The sequence below is a fragment of the Notolepis coatsorum genome, assembly GCF_963971535.1.
Source record: "Notolepis coatsorum genome assembly, chromosome: 10".
Classification (NCBI taxonomy): domain Eukaryota; kingdom Metazoa; phylum Chordata; class Actinopteri; order Aulopiformes; family Paralepididae; genus Notolepis; species Notolepis coatsorum.
In genome coordinates this window covers 88,127,673-88,150,220 of record NC_140174.1, presented here as the reverse complement: position 1 = coordinate 88,150,220, position 22,548 = coordinate 88,127,673, and positions in this window count along the sequence as shown.

The window sequence follows — 22,548 nt, the reverse complement described above, 5'->3', positions numbered from 1 at the left end:
CTCCCTCTCTCTGAGGACCAAACCTCTGGGGGCCCCAGTGAGAACCACATATGAGCCTCTCTCTCTCTCTCTCTCTAACACGTGCCCTCCTTCTCTCTCATCCTATCCTCCTCTCTATTTCTCTTTCGACACACGCGCTGCGCTTCCTTCCTCTCTTTCAGTCTTTGTTTTGAACACCCCCCCCCCCCACACACACACACACACCCCATCCCTTCTTTCTCTCGCTCTCCCACCTCTCTCCTCACTCCCACCCGTAATGGCTCTCCTCTGCTAATGTAATTAGCACTGGTAAAGAAGGGCAGTTAATTACCCACTCTTTTTTGATCGGGTAATTAATGTTATGCCAGGAAACAGCAACTGTTTCATTAACACAGCGCTCAAAGCGGCGAGGGGGGGTTGGGGCTGGCGGGCGTGCATCACCGTGTGAGGCTGTGTTTGTGTGTGTGTGCACTACACGTCCGCATACAATGTATGAAGAGCCGTGTGCCGTGATGGATTGAGAGAGGTGTGGACTTCAAAAGGCTGACACTCTCAATGAGCGGGCTCGCCAGAGAGGATCCTCTCTCTGTTATCTTTGTCACCATAAAGTGGCAGTTGTCATACTACTGCTGCTTCCTCTACCCTCTCTCTCTCTCTCTCTCTCTCTCTCTCTCTCTCTCTCTCTCTCTCTCTCTCTCTCTCTCTCTCTCTGTCTCTTGCAGTGTGCTGCTAATTTGACAGGTTAAAGTCAGCTTTGTTGTCAGCACCTCAGCATTCATCCTGCCGAGTGCTCCTTCTGCCCAGCGGTGCAGGAGCCATATGCTCCTCTCTCTCTTCCACGTGACACTTTCGCTGTTGTTGTTGTTGTTGTTTTGGCTTCGGCATCAGAGGCTTCGCCGTTTTACCGTCTTCTGATCAGACTCTGGATAAAGAGAGGATGCGATGCGTGCCACCTGCTGCCGTGATATCGCACATCTCATAGTAGTAGCGCCCCCCACACACGCAGACACAGACACACAGACACACACGTCTTCAAAAGAACATCTCTCAGGTACAGCTGCCTTCTGGCTTCACGGAGCCAAGTCGTGCCATCCCTCGTCTTCATCAGCGGTGACCTGATGATCACCCTGCATTCAAGCAACACAGTAGGATGTAGGTCGAACAGTGGTAGAGTATGGGAGCCTATAGCAACACAGTAGGGTGTAGGTAGAACAGTGGTAGAGTATGGGAGCCTATAGCAACACAGTAGGGTGTAGGTAGAACAGTGGTAGAGTATGGGAGCCTATAGCAACACAGTAGGGTGTAGGTAAAACAGTATGGGAGCCTATAGCTACACAGTAGGGTGTAGGTAGAACAGTATGGGAGCCTATAGCTACACAGTAGGGTGTAGGTAGAACAGTATGGGAGCCTATAGCTACACAGTAGGGTGTAGGTAGAACAGTGGTAGAGTATGGGAGCCTATAGCAACACAGGAGGGTGTAGGGTGTAGGTAGAACAGTATGGGAGCCTATATCAACACAGTGGGATGTAGGGTGTAGGTAGAACAGTATGGGAGCCTATATCAACACAGTGGGATGTAGGGTGTAGGTTAGGCTGGTAAAGATATGCCTTCTAAAGTGTGTAAACGGAAGTACAGGAAGTACCGGCTACAGGCTTTCCGGTTTCGACAAAACAATTATAGAAACGTGTGAAGTGCACAATATTTCCTTGTTTAAGCCACTGCAACGGCTTTGCCTGAAGAATTTACTACATGACCGGGACGTTCTAGCTCGTTTGCCGACAGGATTCGGGAAAAGTTTGGTCCGTTCAGAGGCAGCTTCCAGGGGAAGTACATACACCGGAAATTCTACCCCATACACACTTTCGGCCGTAGTTCTTTACCAGGCTTTATCTCACGGAGGAGATAAAACTGGGAACGAGGTTAGGTGTAAGTAGAACAGTGGTAGAATATGGGAGCCTATAGCACAAAAACACACCCTACCCCTCTTCCCCTCTCCAGGGATATGTTTGTGTTTATATACCCAATTAGCCCTCTGGCCACAGCATGGTCATGCATTAGGCTGACATTAGCCTCGGGTGTATGTAGCATGTGTGTGTGTGTGTGTGTGCGCGTGTGTCTAATATGGTACACCCCATTCTCATTTGAGGCATAATTTTCAGGGAGCGCTTGGCTTATTAGGTAGTCTGAGCGCTTGACAGCGACGGCCCACTGTTCTGGTTAAATGGATTGGTAGATTGGCTCCAACCCGCCCCAAACCACTGGCTTCTGCCTTCGGCCAGTTGCTAAATCCTGTATTGTTGTCCATTAGACCGCTGGACCCCCATTCCTTTTTCCAAAATGAATCCCCCCCACCCCTTGTGCCATTCCCCTGGGTGTCAGTAGAGTGGGCTGGCAGATGGGACAGACAGAGAGCTGCCCCAGGAGACTCCCCTTGTACAAAACACATGCACACACACACACACACACACACACACACACACACACACACACACACACACACACACACACACACACACGCACATGCATATATGCATATACATGCACACACGTATGCGTACTCGCACGCACACACACACACACACACACACACACACACACACACACACACACACACACACACACACACACACACACATACGCACACACACACACACACACACACACACACACACACACACACACACACACACACACACACACACACACACACACACACACACACACACACACACACACACACACACACACACACACACACACACACACACACACACACACACACACACACACACACACACACACACACACACACACACAGCAGCTCATAGCTTCCCTGCCCCCAGACACAAACCTCATCTGTCACCCCACTGCTTTTGTCCACACCGCAGAAGTGTGTTCTGTGAACACAGAGTGACGTCTCTGTCCCTGCCTCTCAATCTGTGGTGTGTGTGTGTGAGAGAGAGAGGGAGGGAGGGAGAGAGAGAGAGAGATATAGAGAGAGAGAGAGGGGGAGAGGGGGAGAGAGTTAGCGTGAGAGTGTGTGACAGATGCATGGCCTGTGCATAGTAATAGCATGTGGGGTGAGGTGTACTCAGACGGAGCCAAGAACATACAGTAAAGAAGTCATATAGAACATGTGGGCTGTTTGTCTCACGCTGATGACATCATCGCGATGCCCATGCTGTATTCTCCGGTGTATTAGGGGAGGAGACCCTCTGATGAGCTACACTCTGCTCCGCTCAGATCCCACTCCACCTGTCCTAATTAACTTTCATCTGTTTGCTTATTATACCAACATTGTGGACAAAGATAATTCCATGCCAATTACTTTACTTTAAAGGCCCAATCAGTGGTCCAAAGGTAAACAAATGCGAAGCCCCGCCACCAGAAATAAGAAATAGGACTGTTTTCATCCTCCAGTTGATTGACTGAACCTTTGATGGATGGAGCAACACTATAGACAACATGTAAATGTGTGTTTGTGTTTTGTGACTGCAAAAGGTTTGTCTATATTGGTAATATTTGTAAAGAAATTTCTATATACGATTTACAGTGGATTAAAGGCATATTTATAACCTTTAAAAATGCTCTATATAGAATAACAATTTGTATAAATATGTTTTTTCCCCCACCAAATTGTCCAATAAACAACTGAATTTGCATGCATATCCCGCTATGAGAATTGCCAACAGCACCCATTAATATTTACCAGGAATTACAAGTCTGCGGCTTATTATATTCTCTCAAAATAATAAGACTATTTTCGAGTTACCCCATATTGGATTCGAAAAGGTTCAACCTATTAGTGACATCACACATGCAACTCAGGTTTCAGGGAAGTACAGAGAAGCTCTCCCTCTCCAGGGGAAGGAAGAAAAATATGCTCTGGTGACAGTTCTGCACAAATAACAATCTGTATAAAGTCCCAAGAGGAGAAGAAAAACACGGTTTGGAGTGGAGGGGCTCTTTAAGGAAGTTCCCAGTATTATTAACATATAACATATACGAAAAAAGAAGAATGTATAGGCTACCCCACTTTGATATGGTAAACATATATAATAATAATAATAATAATAATAATAATAATAATAATAATAATAATAATAATAATAATAATAATAATAATAATAATAATAATAATAATAATAATAATAATAATAATAATAATAATAATAATAATAATAATAATAATAATAATAATAATAATAATAATAATAATAATAATAATAATAATAATAATAATAATAATAATAATAATAACATGAATTGTTGCTTTAATTGGGATTGACTATTAAGAAAAAATAGGCATATAGTCTAATTTCACTTTAATATTTTGAGCTAGATCCGTTGGTTGTAGCCTGTTGATCAAATGTAGATGTGAGGCAAATAATCCACTAGGAGCTTTTAGTTCTTGATCTTTTTTTATGCAGGGCCAAATATTGACAATTAGCAAGATTAAAGGACTGGATATCTAATTTGGTCGAAATGCGCGTATTGGTTGTTTTTGCGTCCCAAGGTCTAAGGTGAGAAGGACCCATACCAGTGATTAATTACAGTCACGCGGTGTGACAGTGGTGGGATCTCTCAGCGTTGTGTCTGCAGCCGACACGAAGGGAAATCCAGCCTGGCTAATTGACCCAGCTTCTGTAGGCCATCCATCAACCGTGGCCTGAGTGGCCCCACAAGAAACACATTATTCAGGGGTAAGTTAGTTAACCAACTACCGCTCCACCGTTTATTAATGGTATTAGCTTTGCTTCTGTCCGTCTCTGCTCATGCGCGCAAGCGCGACTGGAAATCTCCCTCGGTTCCATAACAATGCAAGAAAACAACACAGAATCAGTAATGGTTGTAAAATTGTATTATATGTTCATGTTTCAACTTTTCAAGTTTTGTTTTATTTGTCACATATAATGTACATTACAGTGGAATGCTTGGTTCTGAGATTGTGCAGTAAAAAGAATAAAGGCCAAACACAATACAAAATATACAATATACAAACGAAACCTAAAGTACAAAGTGAAGTACAAAATGCAAACAATAAAGTACAAATGCAAGCTTTTTAAAATGCAAAAATGCAAGATGGGGTAGGGATGTTGTGCACATCTTTTTGTAATACTTCGATACAAATATGGTGTATAGTGTCGAAAGTGTGCAGTATTTGGACAGTGAATACTCACACAAGTACCATTTGGGGGAATTAAAATTCCTGTACTAAGAGTCGTTTTGAGTGATGTAATTAGGCTATAGCTCTGCCTCTACCCACTGGCTTTTGCCTCGCATGCTGCGTGGTCAGGGAGGAAATGCCCCCTTCATCTGAAGAAGTGGGGCAATTAGTGGCCTTTCAAGGGGAGAGAGAGAGAGAGAGAGAGAGAGAGAGAGAGAGAGAGAGAGAGAGAGAGAGAGAGAGAGATAGCGTATCCTTGTCATTAAATCTGAGGCCCATGTTAGACTAGTGTTTTTGTGGTCGTTTTTTGAATACGTTTGAATACATTTCATGTCCCTTTTACACAGAAATGCGTTTTTTGGCGGATACGTGGTGGCCCTACTGAAACGCTAAATAGTGTTTTCCGTTTTTGAGCAGCGCCAAAACTCGCCGACAACAGTCGTGTAGCCTTCACGGAGCCGTTGTTGCGAAAACGCCCATGCGCAGTAGATACCATCTGCGTGCCCTTCCGGTGACAGCAGAGCTGTCCCAAATAGCTGCAGCTACCATGTGTTGTCAAGTTATTGTTATAAGGACCCCAGTCCAAGCTACAACAGTCTGCATTCCCTTAACAATTGTTTGTATTGAGCCGTATTGTATTGTACCCATATGCAATATGTTAAATAAAGTTTACATCCATTCATTCTGCTAGCATTACCGATTGCATGAGCAGCTGGCTAACGTTAGCTATCAGACCCTGTTAGCTCAGAGCTCCTCTTTCAATCTTTAACAAGCATTAAACAAATGGCCCAGCCATCTATTCACCTTTGTTTAATACACACAGCGTTGTCTCTAATGTTATCTAGCTACTGATAGCTCCCGATATCATCAGTTTGGTGCTGGCTAACTAGCGTGAGCTAACGTTAGCTTCTAGCCACAATGCTATACTGTTATAATGGCATATTCCATCCACGTTAGCATGCAGCTAACAATCCCCCCGCCGATCCTTTTTGAGACTAAACCATCCGCTCTTGGTGGTCACTTGTGTTGATGTTAGTTTTGTCTCATCAACAAACGAGAGGCAGAACACACAGTGAATGTATCCGTTTTGTTTATTGCACTTTTATTACACTTTGCTGAAAAAGAAGTGCTGCATTGGCGGCGCCCGCTTGTTGACATTTTCTTTGCAGGAAGTGTATTGGCACATTAAAGTTCTGATTGGTTGAAAATTGCCTTCATGTTCGCCACCTACTGCCATCTACTGCTTTGGCAGTGTACTACATCACTGTGCTCATATGACAAAACGAAAGTACTCGGGTTGCAAACGTATGTCTCACTTGGCTACCGTAACCGTTGCGTTGCGATCTGGAGAAACCGAAAACGAAACTAAGGTGTAACCGGCGCCTGAGTGGCGGCATGTTAGACTATTGATCTTTGAAGTCAAAGGTCTATCAACGCATCCTGATCGAAAAGAGGCTGATAACCAATCGGAATGTATTATGAGAATAGTTTTGGCTTTAGATTTAACCACATATTTTGACTCGTTTTCTATTGTGAATGTGAAGCCATGATCAGATATTATATTGCGTGGTGTTGGCCTGTGTGGCGTGCAGCGTCTGTGTAGGAGACGAGATAGGGGATGTATATAGATGGAAGACCTGGGGGTCCTCTCCTCTCCTCTTCACACCTGGCCAGGGCCAACATGTGGTTTCACTTTGCTCCTGCAGGAAACGTCGCTCTAGCCAGCGAGGAAGAGGTGGGGAGAGACATATATTAGAATCTGTGAGTGGTGGGGGGGAGACCTGTGTGAGCAGGACAAATGATTTCTCATCCCCAAAGGGTGAGTCAGTCATACCAGAATCCCTCTCAAAATATCCGCCCTTTGGCTTTCCCACTGAGGCTCGGGGGGTTCGCAGAGGTAGAGCAATTACAGTCTGCGGACTGTGGTGGTCACTTTTGGTCCTCTATAGATATATACCAATGATAAAGTGTATTCAGTTTTATAGTTGTGTGTCTGTGTGTGTTGAGGGGGGGGTTTGCAGATGAGGTTTGTGTCAAACATGTATATATTCATGTACTATGAATTGAAAATGATGTAAACAAGACAAAAGTCTTTCTCTGGTCTGCATCCCCTTAACAATTGTGTGTATTGAGCCGTACTGTATTGTACCCATTGTGCAATCTGTTAAATAAAGTTTTCATTCATTCATGTATATCTGAACTACTATTTTAATATGCTGGTAGATACTGGTATTGGATATTAGGGCTCTACGCTCGTTTACCCCCTACGCCGCGCATGCGCATGAGGCTCCCCCAGGTGCTCGTTTACAGAGTGTACAAATACGCTTGTGTTATGATACAGGAGCTAAATAGGAAGTACTTGAGGTTGTTGTTAAATACGTGTGTGTTTTAATAAACAGTATAACTGTAAAAGTAATGTTGAATTGTCGTGTCGCTAAACTAGACAAAGACGTTTGAAAATACGAGCGCCTTGCGAGAGCGGCGGGGTTTGGCGTGTAATGACTAGCGATGAATATTATGTGTTTTAAATATGTTGCGACCGTCGGATTGTTGTTAAAAACGGAGGGATACTAGCTAAGGTGTGGGGGAGTTGGCGTATATAAGTTGATTGCTTTAAAAACGGAGAGAAATGTCGTATTTACGCTGTTTAAAACAGGGTGATGGGCGAAAATCTTTGGTTTTAGCTTAACGTATGGGGTGGAGTTCAATTCGCGAGCGGGTAAGGGGCCTACATAATGTTTAAAGAACAAGATCTAAGGTTATGTGGAATTTACAAATATAGATGTGAAGAAAGATTTTGAAAAGATGTTTTAATTTTTCTGTTAAATTAGATAAGTTGCCGGTGAGGTAACGTTAGAGTGACGCGGCGAGGAAAGATTACGTATGTCCGCTTCCGGTTTGCGCAATGAGCTCTGAGTATCGTAGTGTTAGTGTTTAACGTTATGCTGTGTTTATGTTTCAATATTGTGTGTTTGTGAATGTTAAATGTGGGGAATGTTTGTGCTGCTGTGTGCGGATGTGTGCGTCTGTGCTGTGGGATGTTTGTGGAGGTGTGGAGCGTTTGTGGAACGTATATTAGCTGGTGGCTATGCGTCAATATAGAGAGAGTAGAGTAGTGACGAATGCATAATGCCGTAGCGGCAAAACCTATTAATATTACCTATGTGTTGATATAGAGAGAGTAGTGACGAATGCATAATTTTACCTATTAAAACCTGCCGCCGCTGCGGCAAAACCTATTAAAACCTGCTATTAAAACCTGCACAGCTTGTGGCTGTGTGGCGAAAAGCTGCTTGGCGTGTGAGTGCCGTCAAAAAGAAAATGCGCATGCGCGCGTTACTGGCGTAGGGGGAAAACGAGCGTAGAGGGCTGGCCGATCGCTGGCCAATCAGAGCATCGCGGAAGGGCATGTTGGTTGCCGAAAGTATTCACGCGTCCAGTTACCCCAAACTAATGTCTAAGTCTATATTGTTCAGTGTGGATGGGATCATTCCTCTGTATCTACTGTTCAGTGTGGATCAGTCATATAGGGTTAGGGTTCCTGCCAATTCCTTAAAGGGGCACTTCACCAAAAAAGAAAGCTGATTTATTTTGCACATAATCCAAAAATTAAACAGTTTTGCACACTTAGGCGGCTGGGTGGCGCAGCGGACATTGCGCTCGTCACCAACGCAAAAGACACCGGTATCGAATCCGGCTGTCGGTGTTGCATCCGGCTTGGGCCGGTCGCCATACTAACTCAATTGGCAGAGTTAGCGGGTTGGGAAGTCGATGGGTGGTAATCTGGACTTGTAAACAGTGACTCCTACAGGTCGGATGGGGCGCCTGCACAGCAGAGACAGGAAAATGGCGGGGGCAGTGTGAGCCTCCCACACGTTACACCTCGCCAAATGAGAGTCCGCGCTGGCAGGTGAAAAGATGCGACTGGCTGCCTACACATGTATCGGAGGGGACATGCGATGGGCTTCTATCCTCCCTACAACCGGCCAGTGGGGGGCACATGCGAGCAACGTTCAAGACAGGGGAGGGGAGAATTGGCACGGCTAAATTGGGATGGGAGAAAAATAGAAAAAGAAGAGAAAAAAGTGGATAAAAAAAAAAAAACAGTTTTGCACACATACATTTTGTTTGACAGTTTGACAATTACAAGTAAATTTGTTTGTATATGGCCACCAGTGATGTCATTGGGACATTGAATCCTTGTGTTGTGTTAATTACAGCTCCATGAAATGATTAGGTTGCAGTCCTATATAAGACAAGGTATTGCTATTTTCTCATCTACATAATTTCACGGAGCTGTAATTTACACAATACAAGGATTCAATGTCCCCGATGATATCACAGGTGGCCATATTCAAACTAATTTATTCTCAATCAGTTTTTGGTGAAGTGCCCCTTTATGTTTAGGACTCAAGAGTAAGGCTGGATGATTTGGGGCAAAATGTCATATTGTGGTTCTTTTGACAGATACGCCTATCATATGACGGTATTAGAGGGAAGGATAACTTTTGCTTCATCAATTTCCTTTTCACTGGAAAAAAAAATTATTAAAATGATCATGATGTTATTTTTGCGGGGTCTGACTGTAACAAACAAAGATGTTTCCTTAAATCTGTGTAATATGATGTGTAGGCCAGGACTCTGCAGCACTTCATATAGAGTGGTATTTTGACACACATTTTGCCTTCATTAAATATTGCAGTCACCTACGATTTGGATATTAACACTAAGTGATATTGCGATTTTGATGAATCCAGTACTGCTCAATTGGTTTTAAAAAGACAAAGGGAGCCCTCCCTCCCAGCCGCCTGATGCTCCTAACTTTTCTCCTTCTGTTCCTAACTGCCTCGTCTTGGCATGGGGTTGTGTTGGGGTTGTGTGAGGCAGCTCTAGAGTGCCACCTGGCTGTGAAAGAGTGAACTTCACTCTCTGTCTTTCTGTGTCTCTCTAAAGTCTGAAGTAGCAGTCTGAGAAGTGAGAATCGTGTTGCCAGTATTCAACTGTGATTCTATCTTAATCTATGTTACCCTTTGATGATTTACTCACTTCTGTTATTTTCAAGCTGCTGTTGGTGTGTGTGTGTGTGTGTGTGTGTGTGTGTGTGTGTGTGTGTGTGTGTGTGTGTGTGTGTGTGTGTGTGTGTGTGTGTGTGTGTGTGTGTGTGTGTGTGGTGTGTGTGTGTGTGAGTGAGTGAGTGAGTGAGTGAGTGAGTGAGTGAGTGAGTGAGTGAGTGAGTGAGAGAGAGAGAGAGAGAGAGAGAGAGAGAGAGAGAGAGAGAGAGAGAGAGAGAGAGAGAGAGAAGAGAGAGAGAGAGAGAGAGAGAGAGAGAGGAGAGAGAGGGAGAGAGAGAGAGAGAGAGTGTACTGTTAAATCCTGCCCCATCCGGAAGCCTAGTCATTGCATCGCTGTTATAACAACATTACAGTCCCAAGCTACCATTTTATCTGCCCCATGTCCCCAGTATACCAATATGCATAAATATGCAGGAGTATATCTAATCAAATAAATCCATTAATTAAGAGAGCTGCTGGTATTTCTGCTTTTGCATTAATTACATAGTCATTACCATATCAATTAGAGAAATCAGAGATCATGTAATTAAGGTTTAACCAAGAGCACCTGCCTGCCTCTGTGCTATAGTGTGTCCTGTGTGTGTGTCTGTGTGTGTCTCTGTGTGTGTGTGCGTCTGTGTGTGTGTGTGTGTGTGTGTGTGTGTGTTTTCCTGTCCTAATCTAATCTCCGGCCTTTGACAGGGTTCTCCCTCATCAATCTAGAGCTGTCGGAATTCAGCGTTTTTTTTGTTTTTGTTTGGGGGGGGGGGGGGGGGGCGACTGGTGGTGGTGGCGTTTGTAGGGGGCGTACGGGGAGATGTTGTCATGGCGATCCGATTGATTGGCAGGGACGCCTGATTAGGGAGAGAGAAAGAGGGACAGGTGGGGAGGTGGGTTGCGCATCTTAAAGAGACAGATTGGGACAACAAAGTGAGGACTCGGTGGGTGTCAGTTTGGTCTCCAGTTACACTGTGTTACACAAAGTAACCAGTAATTACTCTAACAGGCCACAGAGGATGCTCCAAGGTGGCCACCGGGCCTCCAGATGTCATTGTGTTTTTGGTCTAAGCGCAACTGATTGGAGTGGATCTTCAGGTAATGTATAGTATGGGTCTGAATGCACTACAGTGACAGATTTGGAAGTAGAGAATGTGTATTTTGATAGATGTTTCTAAGGTGACCATCCAGTCCTCTGACCAGGACTAAGATTCTGATTCAGATTCTGATTATTTTTATTGTCACAGCCGCGACAGAGATAGTGGGGTGATGTGGGGCTGGTGGTCACCTATGGGGATGGATGATGGATGGATGGATGGATGGATGGACGGATAGATGGTTTAATAGATGAAATACCTTTTTGGGATGAGGATGGATGAGGGCAGAGGAAGCCTCTGAAAGAAAAACACTCAGAGGAAAGGAGGCTGCGGAGGAGAGGAGGTGAGGAATGGAATGGGGCTCTGGGGGACGTGTCTCCACTGTACGGGGCCTCTCCCCTGGCCCCCCCCCCCCTGCTCCACTTCCTCTCTTCTCTCCAGTCTCCCGCTGGCCTGTGTGTCTCTCTTCACTCTCTCTGTCTTCCTCTTCGCTCACTTTTAATTTTCTTCCTTTATGTTCATACAGTGCAACAGACATACTGTATCTAGATCCCCCCCTGCAACCCCACACCCCCCCCTTTCACCCTCCCCCTCACACACCTGTAGAGGCAATGATGGTGTGCCCTGACCGGACCACCTCCCATGGTTTTGACATCCCCCCTCCCTCCCTCCCTCCCTCCCTCCCTCCCTCCCGGGTGCATCCTCTGAGGTAGTAAATCGAGTTCTCTCTCTCTCTCTCTCTCTCTCTCTCTCTACACCCAGACCCTGTTCCCTAAGCGCCCCCCCCCCCCCCCCCCCCCCAACCCCCCCAGGCTTCCTCCATCCTTAAATCATCTCACACCCCTGGCTCTTCAGGAGGGGAAGTTAAGCATTAGTGCTGATAGGGTCCAAACACGAGTCCACAAGGATATTAATTATACACTGCGTTGTGCACAGTAGAGGCAACAAATACACTACAAAAATACACTAAAGTTCACATTAATGTCCCAGTAATGCCTGCAGCAGTGGAATGTCTAGTGTTGTACCTTAGCAACAGTGTGTGTGTGTGTGTGTGTGTGTGGTGTGTGTGTGTGTGTGTGTGTGTGTGTGTGTGTGTTATTGTTGTTATTGAACTCTATAACCCAATAATCTTAGCTGAACCCAATAATAATTCAGCTGATTTGCAAACAGCCGGCTGGATAAGAACCTTGTCCCCTGCGCAAACTGTGATGTAAATGTGTACACATGCATGCACGTATACACACACACACACACACACACACACACACACACACACACACACACACACACACACACACACACACACACACACACACACACACACACACACACACACACACACACACACACACACACACACACACACCACACACATACACACACACACACACACCCACACACCACACACACACACACTCACACCTACACACACACACACACACACACACACACACACACACACACACACACACACACACACACACACACACACACACACACACACACACACACACACACACACACACACACACACACACACGCACACACACACACAAACACACTGCAGACATTTCCCTTCCCAAGCATTTTAAGCTTACCCTATTAAATTGAGTCTTAAAATCTTATTTGCATAAAACATCAGCGGGAAAAAAAATTGCAAGTGGGGTCAGAGAATTGTATTGGTTCCTCTAACCCACTCTTATCCGAGCTCCGGGAGGGATATCAAAGAGAAGCCGCCTAATTCTCTGTCCTCACTCCACAATAGTGGAACGAACTTCCCACCACAGTCAGGACAGCCGAAACTTGACCAATCTTTCGCCCTTGACTAAAAACACACTTCTTCAATCAATATCTGAAATGAAAGAAGATGTCTTCTAGGGGTGGGGGGAAAAAGCGATACGTAGTAGTATCACGATACTTTGCGTGGCGATACTGTATCGATACAGGGATGCCAAGTATCGATATTTAACAAATTTTTTTTTTTTATCTTTAATTATTATTTTTTTGTATAATGAAGTTGCATTGTTCATTTAAATACCTGTAATAGTACAGTAGTCCACACACACACACACACACACACACACACACACACACACACACACACACACACACACACACACACACACACACACACACACTGAATGTGCATTCAGTTAAGTTGGAATATGACTGTAATACAAACAGTTCAGTTTGTCAGGTACATGCAACACAGATTACAGTGTTTACATCTGTCTGCTTGAGAAAATACCATGTTCTGCAATAAAAATGATTGAAGTGAGATGAACAGACTGAACTTTATTTCATTAGATAAAACATGTTGACAAAGTTTTACTTTGCAGTTGAAAAAAGGTAATAAATAAAATGTGATTAAACAAAATATATATATAAATAAAAGCGCAATACTCAGCGTATCGCGATATATTTAGTATCGCGATACTATCGTATCGTGACTGTTATGGTTTGTAACCGACCCCAATCGCACAACACAAGACAGGTATGATGGTTTGCCAAGAAACAGATATTTATTGAGAGACAGGGAAAAAGGGCACTGTCCCTTTAAGGGAGAACACAAATACAGGAATATAACAAGAGGGGAAAAACTAGGTGCCTTTAAGAGGCGGGCAGGAAAAGGGAACACAAGGGAAGGTTAATGAACGCTAGGGGAAACATTAAAGGAACACTAGGGGAAGGTTAAAGGAACACTAGGGGAAGGTTAAAGGAACAGAGGAACTAGAGACTAGGAGAAGTCGGGAAGGAGAGCTAGGGAACAGGAGAACTGGGGACTAGGAGAACTAGGGACAAGGAACTAGGAGGAACTAGAAGGGGAGAACTTGGGACCAGGAACTAGGTGGAACTAGAAAGGGGAGAACTAGGGACAGAGGGGACTGAGGCCCGCGGAGGCGGGCTGGGGAACAGGGAGGAACTGGGGACAGAGACCCGCGGAGGCGGGCTGGGGACAGGGAGGAACTGGGGACTGGTGGGAAAACATCTGGGCCGCTCTGCAGAACAGAGGAGAGGGTTAATATTCAAAAGGGAACAAACAGAGCAGATGCAGAACAGTCCAAATAAACAAAGAAAACAAAGTAATAATATCTTCGTGTGACAAACACACAGGGGGAGATGTAATGTCCAAAAATACTATCTAAGTGAGAACAAAAACAGAGTGGGAGATGAAATGTCCAAACTACTAACTAAGTGAGAACTAACGGAGGCAATACGCTGGGTGAGTGACATCACAATCAAAACTCACCCAGGCGTATGCGTAATGGTACAGGAACAGCAGCGGGAACGGGGGCAAGAGGCATTACGCTGGGTGAGTGACATCACAATCAAAACTCACCCAGGCGTATGCGTAATGGTACAGGAAACAGCAGCGGGAACGGGGGCAAGAGGCATTACGCTGGGTGAGTGACATCACAATCAAAACTCACCCAGGCGTATGCGTAATGGTACAGGAAACAGCAGCGGGAACGGGGGCAAGAGGCATTACGCTGGGTGAGTGACATCACAATCAAAACTCACCCAGGCGTATGCGTAATGGTACAGGGACAGCAGCGGGGCGAGGGCATCGCCACCGGGTGGCTGGCTGTCCGAGCCGAGGAACAGAGTGCTGGAACAGTGGCGGTGGCGAGGGTGTCGTCCACCGGGTAGCCGACTGTCGGAGCCGAGGAACAGAGTGCTGGAACAGTGGCGGTGGCGAGGGTATCGTCCACCGGGTAGCCGCTGTCGGAGCCGAGGAACAGAGTGCTGGAACAGTGGCGGTGGCGAGGGTGTCGTCCACCGGGTAGCCGCTGTCGGAGCCGAGGAACAGAGTGCTGGAACAGCGGCGGTGGCGAGGTGTCGTCCACCGGGTAGCCGCTGTCGGAGCCGAGGAACAGAGTGCTGGAACAGTGGCGGTGGCGAGGGTGTCGTCCACCGGGTAGCCGCTGTCGGAGCCGAGGAACAGAGTGCTGGAACAGTGGCGGTGGCGAGGGTGTCGTCCACCGGGTAGCCGCTGTCGGAGCCGAGGAACAGAGTGCTGGAACAGTGGCGGTGGCGAGGGTGTCGTCCACCGGGTAGCCGCTGTCGGAGCCGAGGAACAGAGTGGCGCGCCACACCTTGGTGTGCGCGTCGGAACCGAGAGACGCATCGGGGTGCGTCTGCGAGGAGGAGTGTGCCAAGCACGAGGATCTTTGGAAAATGCATGTTGGAGACTGGAGAGCGTGCCAAGCCCTTGAAGATGCGTGTTGCGCGCTGGTGACTGGAGAGCGTGCCAAGCCCTTGCAGATGCGCGTTGCGCGCTGGTGACTGGAGAGCGTGCCAAGCCCGAAGGTCTAGGAGATGCGCGTCTGCGCGCTGGTCGGGGGAGCGTGCCAAGCTCGAAGGTCTGAAGTGGAACACTGGAATACCTCCCGTAGAGGATTAGAGAGCGCAGTACAGTGTCTCCCTCCAGGCAAACGGCGACAGGTGGCGAAGGCTTGAGCGCATCTGGCGCGCTGGTCTGGAGTGGAACACTGGAATACCTCCCGTAGAGGATTAGAGAGCGCAGTACAATGTCTCCCTCCAGGCAAACGGCGACGGGTGGCCAAAGCTTGCACCTCGTCTCACGCCGGGCGCTGGTCTGGATGTGCGTCAGGACGACAGCTGCGCGGGGGGTCTGAAGTGGATGACTGGGATGCCTCCCGTGGAAGTCTAGGGAGCGCAGACCAGTCCCACTCTCAGGCAACGGCGACAGCAGGCGAAGGCTGGAGCATACATCTCTACGCCGGAGAATCAATACAGCATAGGCAGAACAGAGGACCTCCCGAAAGAGTCTAGATGTTTGAGAATATGATACGGCATGTTTACAACACGACCCCACGCCGAAACGAGGGGAAGAGCCCTGGTATTTAAAGCCCACAGGGGAACTAATTAGCCTGCCACCACAGGTGCGAGAGGTAATTGATAATAGTCCAGGTGTGGCCACTGAGAGTAAACGAGAGTAAAGAACGAGAGGGTGGGGGCTAGAGAGAGTGAGTAGGGAATTCCTAACAGTAGGCTTAAAGAAGACAGAGAAAGTTGGTGAGCAGCGGACAAAACCTCACAGTACCCCCCCCTCAACGGGAGCCACCTGGCGACCCAAAACAAATACAGACAGAGTGGCAGGGGGCAAAACAAGACAAAAACAAAAGGTACTGGCCAAGCCAGCAGGGGAAGCCACCACAAGAGTGGGGCTAGCAAAAGAAACAGGGTCGCCGAGGGGTAACTAGGGTAGCAGAGGGGCAACAGGAGGAACTGGCCTAGAGGAAACCGGGCCTAGAGGAACCGGGTCAGGAGGAACTGGGTCCAGAGAACTAGTCTAGAGGAACTGAGGGGCAAGCAGGGTAGCTAAGGGGTAACCATGGTAGCACCGGGAAAGGGCTAGCAGAGGGAAAGTTAGCTGCCAGGGCACTGATAGCTACAGGGCCTATGCTAGCTGTAATGCTACATCAACATAGAGGCTGCGCAAGCTGCCGGAGCTAGGCTAGCAGAGGGAAAGGGTAGCTGCCAGGGCACTGATAGCTACAGGGCCTATGCTAGCTGTACTGCTACATCAACATAGAGGCTGCGCTAGCTGCCGAGCTAGGCTAGCAGGGGGAAAGGGTAGCTGCCAAGGCACTGATAGCTACAGGGCCTATGCCAGCTGTACTGCTACATTAACATAGAGGCTGCGCTAGCTGCCGGAGCTAGGCTGGCAGACAGGGCTGGACCAGCATGAGAGAACAAGCTAGCTGGAAGGACAGTCCTAGCTGTGTGAGATAAACTGACCTTGCTAGCTGAAAGGGCAGTCCTAGCAGTGGGAATACTGACCTTGCCAGCTGAAAGGGCAGTCCTAGCAGTGGGAGCAAACTGACCATGCTAGCTGAAGGGGCAGTCCTAGCAGTGGGAGAGAAACTGACCTTGCTAGCTGAAAGGGCAGTCCTAGCAGTGGGAGATAAACTGACCTTGCTAGCTGAAAGGGCAGTCCTAGCAGTGGGGATAAACTGACCATGCTAGCTGAAAGGGCAGTCCTAGCAGTGGGGAAACTGACCTTGCTAGCTGAAAGGGCAGTCCTAGCAGTGGGAATACTGACCTTGCTAGCTGAAAGGGCAGTCCTAGCAGTGGGAATACTGACCTTGCTAGCTGAAAGGGCAGTCCTAGCAGTGGGAGAAAACTGACCCTGCTAGCTGAAGGGGCAGTCCTAGCAGTGTGAGATGCTACACAAAAAAGTGGAGGCCATGCAGAGGGACCGGGTTAGCTGCTTGGGCCTGGCTAGCTACAGGGCCCATGCCAGCAGCAAGGGCTGCATAAACATAGAGGCTGTGCTAGCAGCCGGGGCAAGGCTAGCAGACAGGGGCCATGCTGGTAGTAGAGGCCTAACAAGCTGCAGGGGGGTCAACAGGGCTAACAGGGAAGCCAACAGGGCTAACAGGGGAGCTAACAGGCTAACAGGGGAGCTAAACTGGGCTAACAGGGAAGCCAACAGGGCTAACAGGGGAGCTAACAGGGGAGCTAGAGGGGAACTAGAGGGAACAAGAAAAAAAAGGCAAACTCAACATACACCGTCTGTGCTGGCTGGGGTCGTCGATTTGGTGGGGTCGTACTGTTATGGTTTGTAACCGACCCCAATCGCACAACACAAGACAGGTATGATGGTTTGCCAAGAAACAGATATTTATTGAGAGACAGGGAAAAAGGGCACTGTCCCTTTAAGGGAGAACACAAATACAGGAATATAACAAGAGGGGAAAAACTAGGTGCCTTTAAGAGGCGGGCAGGAAAAGGGAACACAAGGGAAGGTTAATGAACGCTAGGGGAAACATTAAAGGAACGCTAGGGGAAGGTTAAAGGAACACTAGGGGAAGGTTAAAGGAACAGAGGAACTAGAGACTAGGAGAAGTCGGGAAGGAGAGCTAGGGAACAGGAGAACTGGGGACTAGGAGAACTAGGGACAAGGAACTAGGAGGAACTAGAAGGGGAGAACTTGGGACCAGGAACTAGGTGGAACTAGAAAGGGGAGAACTAGGGACAGAGGGGACTGAGGCCCGCGGAGGCGGGCTGGGGAACAGGGAGGAACTGGGGACAGAGACCCGCGGAGGCGGGCTGGGGACAGGGAGGAACTGGGGACTGGTGGGAAAACATCTGGGCCGCTCTGCAGAACAGAGGAGAGGGTTAATATTCAAAAGGGAACAAACAGAGCAGATGCAGAACAGTCCAAATAAACAAAGAAAACAAAGTAATAATATCTTCGTGTGACAAACACACAGGGGGAGATGTAATGTCCAAAAATACTATCTAAGTGAGAACAAAAACAGAGTGGGAGATGAAATGTCCAAACTACTAACTAAGTGAGAACTAACGGAGGCAATACGCTGGGTGAGTGACATCACAATCAAAACTCACCCAGGCGTATGCGTAATGGTACAGGAACAGCAGCGGGAACGGGGGCAAGAGGCATTACGCTGGGTGAGTGACATCACAATCAAAACTCACCCAGGCGTATGCGTAATGGTACAGGAAACAGCAGCGGGAACGGGGGCAAGAGGCATTACGCTGGGTGAGTGACATCACAATCAAAACTCACCCAGGCGTATGCGTAATGGTACAGGAAACAGCAGCGGGAACGGGGGCAAGAGGCATTACGCTGGGTGAGTGACATCACAATCAAAACTCACCCAGGCGTATGCGTAATGGTACAGGGACAGCAGCGGGGCGAGGGCATCGCCACCGGGTGGCTGGCTGTCCGAGCCGAGGAACAGAGTGCTGGAACAGTGGCGGTGGCGAGGGTGTCGTCCACCGGGTAGCCGACTGTCGGAGCCGAGGAACAGAGTGCTGGAACAGTGGCGGTGGCGAGGGTATCGTCCACCGGGTAGCCGCTGTCGGAGCCGAGGAACAGAGTGCTGGAACAGTGGCGGTGGCGAGGGTGTCGTCCACCGGGTAGCCGCTGTCGGAGCCGAGGAACAGAGTGCTGGAACAGCGGCGGTGGCGAGGTGTCGTCCACCGGGTAGCCGCTGTCGGAGCCGAGGAACAGAGTGCTGGAACAGTGGCGGTGGCGAGGGTGTCGTCCACCGGGTAGCCGCTGTCGGAGCCGAGGAACAGAGTGCTGGAACAGTGGCGGTGGCGAGGGTGTCGTCCACCGGGTAGCCGCTGTCGGAGCCGAGGAACAGAGTGCTGGAACAGTGGCGGTGGCGAGGGTGTCGTCCACCGGGTAGCCGCTGTCGGAGCCGAGGAACAGAGTGGCGCGCCACACCTTGGTGTGCGCGTCGGAACCGAGAGACGCATCGGGGTGCGTCTGCGAGGAGGAGTGTGCCAAGCACGAGGATCTTTGGAAAATGCATGTTGGAGACTGGAGAGCGTGCCAAGCCCTTGAAGATGCGTGTTGCGCGCTGGTGACTGGAGAGCGTGCCAAGCCCTTGCAGATGCGCGTTGCGCGCTGGTGACTGGAGAGCGTGCCAAGCCCGAAGGTCTAGGAGATGCGCGTCTGCGCGCTGGTCGGGGGAGCGTGCCAAGCTCGAAGGTCTGAAGTGGAACACTGGAATACCTCCCGTAGAGGATTAGAGAGCGCAGTACAGTGTCTCCCTCCAGGCAAACGGCGACAGGTGGCGAAGGCTTGAGCGCATCTGGCGCGCTGGTCTGGAGTGGAACACTGGAATACCTCCCGTAGAGGATTAGAGAGCGCAGTACAATGTCTCCCTCCAGGCAAACGGCGACGGGTGGCCAAAGCTTGCACCTCGTCTCACGCCGGGCGCTGGTCTGGATGTGCGTCAGGACGACAGCTGCGCGGGGGGTCTGAAGTGGATGACTGGGATGCCTCCCGTGGAAGTCTAGGGAGCGCAGACCAGTCCCACTCTCAGGCAACGGCGACAGCAGGCGAAGGCTGGAGCATACATCTCTACGCCGGAGAATCAATACAGCATAGGCAGAACAGAGGACCTCCCGAAAGAGTCTAGATGTTTGAGAATATGATACGGCATGTTTACAACACGACCCCACGCCGAAACGAGGGGAAGAGCCCTGGTATTTAAAGCCCACAGGGGAACTAATTAGCCTGCCACCACAGGTGCGAGAGGTAATTGATAATAGTCCAGGTGTGGCCACTGAGAGTAAACGAGAGTAAAGAACGAGAGGGTGGGGGCTAGAGAGAGTGAGTAGGGAATTCCTAACAGTAGGCTTAAAGAAGACAGAGAAAGTTGGTGAGCAGCGGACAAAACCTCACAGTGACGCAAGTATCGCGATAGTATCGTATCGTGAGGTCTCTGGCGATTCCCACCCCTAATGTCCTACTATCACTCACTCTTCCACTAATTACAGTAATCTGCCATGTATATTACTACCTACTATACTAATATGTCTTTCTTTACTACTATGCACTCAACACTGCAGCACCCAAGTTTCAACACTGTTTGACGAAAATGTTTACTCAACTGAAAGAGTTGTACCCTTCCTGCTGACTTGTACAGAACTTGTAAGTCGCTTTGGATAAAAGCGTCAGCTTTTTGTAAACATAAATGTTCTTTCTTGAAACAAGACGTGACAATATCTTGCAATTAGGTAGTTGACTCCTTCTGCTTTAGTGGTGACCTAGTGACCTCACCACAATAGCGAGTTATATTGATCACGCTATGTACGCTAGCCATGCTAAAACGCAAGCACATTAGCACCTAAGCTAACAACAAGCTTAACAAATCAGCAATCTTTTTGTGAGACTAAACTCTCCGCTCGGTGGTAAATTGTGTTGATGTCGGTTTTGTTTCATCAATAAATGAGGCAGAATACACAGTGAATCTATCCTTTTTTGTTTATTGCACTTGTTCCTGCTGCAAACAAATAATGAATCCTAAGCGAGGCATTAACCCTTTTCCCACCAATAACGTCGTACGACGGGTTTCAAGTTCATGCGAATTCTGCCAATAACGGCGTACGGCGTGATTCTGATAAATATTTCATATTTTCGCCATGATATTCATATTTCACTCACGGAGCCTTGTCATATGCTGCGGGACTCAGCACAACTCTGCAACGCTTCAATACTGCCACCTGGTGGCTGATCGGCGAGTTGCCAAACCGGAAATGCCCGTTGCAGCTCGGTCCGTCCCCTAATTCCGTCCGGCCACTCGTTTATCGTCCCTGGTCTCAAGACACACACCGTGGATATGGATCTTTGCCATAACTCAATAATCCACATGATTTGGGCGTATATTAGATTATACAAACCGGAACTGGATCGCATCGATCCACATCACATAACTGGGATCTGTTTGCTCCACTCTCAACGCCCAACGCTACGAGGAAGCTGCCGTGAGTTTCAGCGTTTTTCTTTATCATTTTCGATACAAACTGCTCTGATCTATATATCACCCATACTACATAAATCATTTAACGTCGGTCACAGAATTATAAACGACCCCCCCCCCCCCTCCGTTCACCCGCGGTCCGGATGATCAGTCATAACGTTTAGGACCAGTTATGTACAGTTATACCATGTACAGTTGACATTTTTAATATAACGTTGATCGGTATCAAACGGCATTTGATAATCTAATATATGCATTTATGTCTATATCTCACGTTCTAGGAAATACTGCAGAAATCGATAAAAACATATTTATACTCTAGACGGTATTTTCGTATGAATGTGTGAATGAAAAAGTAAAACGTTCCTACATCCTGAACGATATATAATCGATGTTGAATGGGCCAATGTCAATTTAGCAATACAATTTAAAAAGTTATAGCCCTGCAAAGAAGGTGAACATCTCCATAGACTTACAGTACTGGCAGAGAATGGTATAAGATGATCAAAGTGTATATTTGTAGCTATGATGAAATAGAAAAAAAGTTTAATCTCATCGGTTCCACATATCTTTTTTACGCACAATTATTGTTATGTTTGAAGACTCACGGTGTTCCATTAAAGATACCCATTGCACACCACAGATACCACAAATTTTTCTATGAAAGAGAGACATCGAGAGGTTTTGTATCAGATTTTTATCATCAATTACTAACGGCTTCGTATGAAACCCTCCACCTAGACTCTGTTTGGAGGAGGGATATACCAGACCTAGAAAAAGATTTTGATTGGCAAGAAGCCTGGGCAAATGTTCGACTTGCATCAAGGAACCCGGACCATCAACAAATCAATCTTAACTATATTCATAGGACATACTTGACTCCTATAAGACTGAACAGAATGGGTCTTAAACAAGACTCCAAATGCTCCTTATGTACAAATGGGGACGAGGGGACATTTATGCACATGTATTGGGACTGCCCACC